This window comes from Ascaphus truei, chromosome 9, assembly GCF_040206685.1.
Source record: "Ascaphus truei isolate aAscTru1 chromosome 9, aAscTru1.hap1, whole genome shotgun sequence".
In the NCBI taxonomy this organism is placed as follows: domain Eukaryota; kingdom Metazoa; phylum Chordata; class Amphibia; order Anura; family Ascaphidae; genus Ascaphus; species Ascaphus truei.
In genome coordinates, this window is record NC_134491.1 from 33,350,560 (window position 1) to 33,358,755 (window position 8,196).

General features: G+C 41.2%; 1 long non-coding RNA gene across 1 annotated transcript; it reads right to left on the reverse strand.

Moving 5' to 3' along the window:
* Nucleotides 1–1,220: 1,220 nt before the first annotated feature.
* On the reverse strand, nucleotides 1,221–7,823 carry LOC142502257 (uncharacterized). Its single transcript, XR_012803696.1, has 3 exons — nucleotides 7,674–7,823; nucleotides 2,880–3,669; nucleotides 1,221–1,812 (listed from the first exon to the last, which is right to left on the reverse strand). It is a non-coding gene; the product is annotated as an uncharacterized LOC142502257 (long non-coding RNA).
* Nucleotides 7,824–8,196: the final 373 nt, after the last annotated feature.

An 8,196-nucleotide genomic window follows, 5' to 3' on the forward strand; every position in this document is an offset into this window, starting at 1 on the left:
TATCTCCCCGCAGTGTGTTCACAGGTACAGTATCTCCCCACAGTGTGTTCACAGGTACAGTATCTCCACGCAGTGTGTTCACAAGTACAGTATCTCCCCGCAGTGTGTTCACAGGTACAGTATCTCCCCGCAGTGTGTTCACAGTTACAGTATCTCCCCGTTGTGTGCTCACAGGTACAGTATCTCCCCACAGTGTGTTCACAGTTACAGTATCTCCCCGTAGTGTGCTCACAGGTACAGTATCTCCCGTAGTGTGCTCACAGGTACAGTAACTCCTAATGGGGAGTATGGGTGAATATACTGGTAGTTGGCGTTGTATACGTAAAATATGATGTGAAAATATGAAGTAGATCATGTGACGTCTAATAAATTGAATGCTAGTTTATTTGAACCCATAATCTTTGTTAAAGAACTCCCCCTACTGCATCTCCAAATTGCAAATTGAAGTGGAGAATGCTTATGTAGAGCCATGTACCTTCATACAGGAATGCCAAGGGTTAGAGAATGAAAATTATTCTCTTAAGATTGGAGTAAATCTCTAAAATGGCCTTGACCTACAAACTGTTGAATGTCACTGAGATGCCTGTTAGGGGGTAATATCTGTAGGGCTGCAAAGAACCTGGAGTAGCTTAGTTTAGGCACTAAAATCAGAGGCAGAAGATCTTTATTCAAGAGCAAAACAGTCCTTTGTGAATACCTATTTCTCCAGGACAAATATGAATGCTAAAAGTCAATACTTCAATTTAGATAAAGCTTCACTACGCTGTTTGACTACATAAACATCTTCACTAATAAAAAACACAGATTATCTTACTACACTATATAAAAAAAGTTTTGTCTGCCCCTCCATGATATATAGTGCATCGGTGACATCATAAGGCACATAGCCTGGTGGCAGATATGGAGAGATAGCTATAAAGTTGAGATAGAAAGCAAGCAAAGAAGGAGAGGAAGTCAGTTGACGTGTGAGAAGAAAGCAAGAATGCTGGAGGAGAGAGGTGAAAATAATTGATGACATAAGTTATTAAATGAGAGAGAAGAAGAGAGAGAAGAAGAGAGAGAAGAAGAGAGAGAAGGAGAGAGAGAAGAAGAGAGAGAAGGAGAGAGAGAAGGAGAGAGAGGAGAGAGAGAGAGAGAGAGAGAGAGAGAGAGAGAGAGAGAGAGAGAGAGAGAGAGAGAGAGAGAGAGAGAGAGAGAGAGAGAGAGAGAGAGAGAGAGAGAGAGAGAGAGAGAGAGAGAGAGAGAGAGAGAGAGAGAGAGAGAGAGAGAGAGAGTATAATAGTATAATAGTATAATAGTATAATACAACAAGAACTGCAATGGAGAAAAAAATACTTTTTCAGTGGTCTTGATTAAGAACAAAAACAGATGACAGAGCGCAAATATCCTCAGGTATATGTGGAAATAGAAAAAGGGGAAATATAGTGCAACACAGCAACGAAATATGAAATGTAAAAAAAAGGGCTAAAGATAAATCCACTCACGTGGTCTCCAAAATAAGCAGACAGACAATTTGGAGGGTATTCCTCTCAGCAAAACAGCCACAGATAGTGTGTATAGCTAATATATCTCTCCCATAAAACACAGAGAAAGAGAATATAGTGCATCATGTATTTGTCCAAGCGTTACATAGGAGCCGTCCTGGACCTCACACCATCCACCTCCCCTCTCCTCCTCCTGGGCGTCCGTCCGCCACATCACTTCCGGAAATGGCTGCCGCTTGCGGATCACCGGGCGTTACAGAGCTGGAAAGGGTTACCTTCTTTTGTTGGTTGGTGGTGGATTTCCTGGTCTCCTCAACGCAAATCCGCCCTGTGAGGGGAGATATGGCAATCCATTAGCTATACTACAAGATCTGTTGCTGTCTTTGGAGACCGTGTGAGTGGATTTACCCTCACCCCTCTTTTTACATTTCTTATTGCCTGGCTGTTTTGTAATATATTTCCCCTTTTTCGGTTTCCCCATATACCTGAGGATATTTGCACTCTGTCGTCTGTGTTACACGTGGTTAAACACGACTGGAAAACTGACTGTGGAAAATGTTATGTTTATAAAACCGCTATCATTTTACCTCCTGCCTTCCCCGGAATACAGATTATCTGTTGTGAGCATGCCAGCTGCCTGCATCATAGCAAGCAGCTCTCAGAATCAGACCAACCTTCTTCTCCCCATGTGCCTTGTTTTCACACTCTCTTTCATATATCTTGTAACTAAGCTCCATGAAGCATGGCCCTTCTTACCTTCTGTACTAGTGTATGTTAATGTTGATATTTTATTACCATTGTCTTCCGACCCTATTGTACTGCGATGCATTATAAATAGTCATAGGAATTGTGCATGTGATTTAGTGTGGTTCTCCATTTTAACTGTACTGCCCCCAAAAGCAAATGCCTTTGAAGCCCCTATTCTGCATTCGGTGCTTAATGCAGAATGTTCAAGGTTTGCAGGTTTGGCCTCTAAACAATGCCATAGAAGAGAATAAGAGTCAATTACCCAATTAATAGGGAAATTATATAGGGAAACAGTCGCCTTTTTTATTTGTCACTCTTTAACTGTCACTATTTCGGATCACCTCTCTGCCTTTTTGAAATTCTGTTTCCTTGGAAAATGTTTTACATTTATATTGAATGGTGCAATCCCACAGTCAGCCAAAAAACTTCCTTTTGTAAAGAGTCTAACAATCCAATTGGCTTCCTTAAACAAATCTAAATATGAGTAAAGCAAAGATTTGTCTTTCTTTGGTTTCTCTGGAAAGTAATGGCATATTTAAATTTCCTGGGGGGGCTCCCAAATAGGAGTGTTTCCTATTCTCTTATGCCAGCCTGCCCTTATCAGAGAGCTGATAAACATAACGGAAGGGGGAGAGAAAGAGATTTTACCTGTGCAGACTCTTGAGTATCTAGAGGAAATCCAGTTAGTCCCAAGTCTCAGCTTCCAATGATTATACACTGCTGCCCGTAACTCATACTGTACAGTGAGTCCTTTATCCCAATAGTGGTTTCTACTTGTGTTCTATGCTGTAGATGTAAGGAACAATTTGTTGGGATCCAATCAAATTGCTTCGGATTACTTTCTGTAAATTCAATAAATCGGTGTGTGGTCATACTCCGTATTCCTACATCTCAACGCATTCCAACGGAATAAGGGTGCCAAACACGAAACGCCATCTGGATTTCTTAACACACATTTGCAGTGATTTTCCAGATATTGGCAGGTAACGCAGAAAATAATATCTACCTACGACAACGTAGAGGACAAATTGATTTTTTTTATTTTTTTTTGCCTGCGTTCTCTAGTCGGCACTACATTTGCATTCATTGTCCATGGACAATGAGGTACAGTTCCTCCAGCAGCTCGAGGCCATAAATGTCAATCATATCCATAAGCTTGGTAAGGCAATTTAGGCTGCACAAATTGAGAAATGCGCTGGCAAAGAAACCCCGTGAGTGTTGTTTCATTGTCTTTTGCATCATCTTTCATGATATTGTCCTTGATGGAAGAAGGTAGTGCTGCGCCCAAGTAACATTTCCAGTGTCTCCTTGTCCATTTATTTTCTCCGCCTGACAGTATTAAATATCAGTAATGGCCTCCTGGTTTGAGCAAATGATGTACATCTTTAACTCACTGTTCATGCCTGAAACCGCCCGGAATTCTTTTTTTTCTGGGATACTGTTTGAAAAGGACGAGAAAGGATACAATGAACCCACCGATTTACAAGCGCAGCAAAAAGGGCCAAATAAAACATTACTGTGCCTTTAACATGTGGAATTGCGTTCAGCTCTCAATAGCACTGGGAGCAACATACGTTGTAAATATATTACATTTAATAATAAAAATGTATATCCTTGCCCACATAATAAATAAGGCCTTAACATAACCCACAAAATGCACACAGCGCACTGGGGATTAGATTAATTAAAATATTTACTGTGATAAGATCTCAATGAATCATTTGGTTAAAATACCAGCTAAAATACCAAGCCATCATTGATATAAGGCAAAAAATTCAACAATTAAATTCACCCAATGTGGAAAAAGTGAGTGTTAAATGCAGCTAATCAAATTAACATATAGTGAAAATACTGTGAATAATTAAGAAACAGTGTATTTGTAAACAGTGCAAATACACATAAAATACGATGCAAATACACCTAAGGTGAAAATACTCATATGAGTAAGGCGTGTAATATAGTGCACGCGCGTGCGCTACCGTGCGCGTCAATTATAATTAACTGTGTTTAAACCTGACGTTCTATACTTCCGACGCGTGTGCGTACGGCAGTGAGCGTTGAGAAAGCAGATCGGAGGAAAGACATGAAAAGTGTCTTTTCGCGCTGCTGCCGCGTCACGTCACGCTCTATTAGCCAATCACAGTGGGCTGCAATTTCATTGTATTTAAAAAAGAGAGAACGCTGTTGTATCTTTGATTATAACTGGTGGAGAATTAATATGGTTTATATGCAATAGAGAAATTAGAGAGAAAAAGGAGGAAAGGAGTAATTTGTAATGTCAGCAATGTTGTTCTTCACCTTCATAAGGAATGCCTTATTTACTAATATATATATAGGCAACTTCTTCTTTTTGCTATTGCCTTAACTAACAGATGTTATATATAATGCTATGCCCACCTGTCGCTCACAGCACAGCACGGACGAAAATACAAAAAGTGTGATTCATGTGCACGAGCATTAGCACACGCCGCGCATGCGTGAGCGCGCCAACAATAAAACAAGCCTAAGTGATGAACAGTTATAAATACTTAAACTGCTTACAATATCAATACACAGTGAAAAGTGCATAAACAGTGCAAAAATAAATATATATATATTGTAAGTATAATGTGAACCGATACAAGTGAACACAATTGAAGATAGAGTAAAAAAAAAGCCACAAGAAAGGAGAAACATACTAACCATGGAGTCACAGGTGGGACAACGTACTTTGTCAGATGTTAGAAACGCATGAGGTCACGTGAGGCTGTCTCAGCGCGCTCACCCATTGGAGAATACCTACAGTACCAGGAAGTTCCAGAGGTGATTCGTCCGGACTGATTTCATCAGCTGCTCCCTCGGCGTTCCGCCTGTGACTCCATGGTTCAATTATTAAGGACCATCGGGGTGTTTTTGCTTTTGCAATTGTGTTCATTTGTATAGGTTCACATTATACTTACAATACTGTATATATTTATTTTTGCACTGTTTATGCACTTTTCACTTTGTATTGATATTGTATGCAGTTTAAGTATTTATAACTGTGTGCTGTTCATCACTTAGGCTTGTTTTATAGTTGGCGCGCTCACGCATGCGCGGCGTGTGCTAATGCTCGTGCACATGAATCACACTTTTTGTGTGTACGGTCTGTGCTGTGAGCAACAGGTGGGCGTGGCTATGACGTCACACCCGGCTCCCGTAAAAAGCATAGCATTATATACTGTATAACATCTGTTAGTTAAGGCAATAGCAATAAGAAAAAGTTGCATACTGTTGTATACTGTTTCTTAATTATTCACAGTATTTTCACTATATGTTAATTTGATTAGCTGTATTTAACACTCACTTTTTCCTCATTGGGTGAATTTAGATGTTGATTTTTTTGCTTTATATCAATTGTGCCTTGGTATTTTAGCTGGTATTTGAACCAAATGATCCATTGAGATCTTATTAAATATTTGAATTAATCTAATCCCCGGTGCGCTGTGTGCATTTTTTTGGTCTGTTTGGAGATAACCCCTAATGGTATATCTCTTTGTAGGAGATTGAGCGGAGTGACTCCATGCCTCTAGAAGCAAAGAGATTGGATTCAAGATAAAATGTAAGACAGCACGAGCGCGGATTCACGAATTGTGCTCCTAACAACCCATTAAACACCATTCTCTGGGGCATATTTTGCTCCTATTTCAGATCTCCCCCCATAGCATACTTAATGTTAATGCTTTGCTACTTCACAACATCACACTCTGGGTACATCTTATAGGGTTTATTCAGTTTGTTACACATATTATATGCTTTTAAAGTCATTGAACAGTATGAAGTACTGCTTAGAAAAAGACTCTACTTAATTTCTTCTAAAGCAGCTTGTAAGATAATGAGCAAGTTACTGTATTAAGAATAATTAGACAAGCTGAAGTACAAAACCCTCTACAACAAAAGCACCTGACTGCTATAAAGGCTGCCTGTCACAATATTCTAGTTTTTGGCGCTAAGGGTATATTTATTCATTTGTACTTCTGGAAGAACGTTTTGCAATTACATTTCCTTAAGGAATTTTTTAATAAACTATATTTAATTTATGTTTAGTGGTAGCACTGTGTCAAGAGTCTCAAGGGCTATTTTGCTGTTTACCTGATAAGAGTCAGTGTAATGTTAGTGTGTGCGCACGCATATATGGAGGAGTTAGGCAGGAGTGGGCAACTCCAGTCCTCAAGGGACACCAACCGGTCAGGTTTTCAGAATATCCCTGCTTCAGCACAGGTGGCTCAGTCTTCGACTGCAGCACCTGTGCTGAAGCAGGGATATCATGAAAACCTGACCTGCTGGTGTCCCTTGAGGACTGGAATTGCCCACTCCTGAGTTAGGGCAACCGTAATCTGGTCCAGTATTTTTATGGAATGTATAAAAGGTTATGCGGACTCTTTCTAGATTAACTATTGCTTCTCTATCAGATGTATTTGTACTGGCTAATTGCTATCACCATTCTAGACAGTTATATTAGCACAGCACGTGTCTGTTTGTATATTAATAGAGTTGCTAGAAGTGTACCCCTCTTTATCCAGTGACAGATGAAAAGCTGGCGTATAAAAATAAGGTAGCCCCCCTTTCCCGGGTATACCCACGGTGGCAGGAAAAGGTGTACCTAGCACGGTCACAGTCTGTGCAACAGCAGCAGGCAGGATTGCCACTATAGAGATTTTCCTATATATAGGGCCACCGTCATACACACTCTGACCGTGACTCAGGGCCTGGAAGAGCCTAACATGGCATCTTATCCCTAATGAGACCTCGAGTTGGGCCACGGAGCTACCTGGGCTATGGGTGGCCAGTGGAGTCTATCACCGCCAGGCCTCCCAGTCCTGGGGGCACTGGTAGGGTTGCCAGGTGGCTTGTCCAAAAATACTGGACACAATGGTGAAAAATGCGGCGCGCTGGAAATGTCGGTGTGGAGGTATGTTATTTATACATTCTCAGACCGTTACGTAATTTTTTCTAAATGTAACTCCACGTATGCACCAATTTGCATCATTTTTTTCTATTTCGTTAAAAATTCTGGGGAAGAGTTTGGGGATTGAGCGCCCTCCCAGCATTTTTTATTACGAAAGAATATGAAATAGTGCAAATTGGTGAATATGGGGAGTGAAATTTAGGGAAAAAAAATGACTTAACGGTCAGATAATTTATAAATAACATACTTACAGTTATACATTGTAAGCTATACTTATCTTACTGCTTGTCTCCTACTACTACCAAGATTTTTGCAACCCCCCTCATCCACCCTCTCACCCCCCTCATCCACCCTCTGACCCCCCTCATACTGTCACCCCTCCTCAATCTCTCACCCCCACTCATCCTCACCTCACACCACCACCCCCCTCCTCCTCCATCTCACCACCACCACCCCCCTCCTCCTCTTTCTTATTCTTCCTCCTCACCACCACCATCCTCCTCCTCTTTCCTCACCTGGCAGACAAGGACACAGTGGAGAGTTCTTCTCTCCTCTCCCACATGTAATGCTGGAAGGAAACTGTCCTGGAACTAGATTTCATATTCCTCTGTCTCCCCTTTCAGTTTATGGGATTCATTTCTCCCTTGTTCAAGTTGCCTGATATTTCCCCAGTTCCAGCAGCATGCTGCATGTAAAGAGCAACATTTTGCTACACTTGTTGTTGACTTAGACCTTTCAGTGAGTTGCTATAGCAACCTCAGCCTTTCCCTCAGATTGGGTTAGTCTGCCTTCTCCCCCTCTGCCTTGTCTACAGATGGTCTGTCCCCAGGCTATCTTGTTACCCAGAATACACTCACACTTCCTCTTTCCACCTTCATCACTGGCTGAGTGAGTACCTTCTGTATTGCTCTAAGTGGCAGGACCTTATCCTTTTCACCTGCCCTTACTACAAATCACCCACAGAGAGTCATTATCCAAACACCAACATCTCATCCACAAGTGCCTGTCTTTATTGCCGCTTTCCCTAAATAAAGTGAA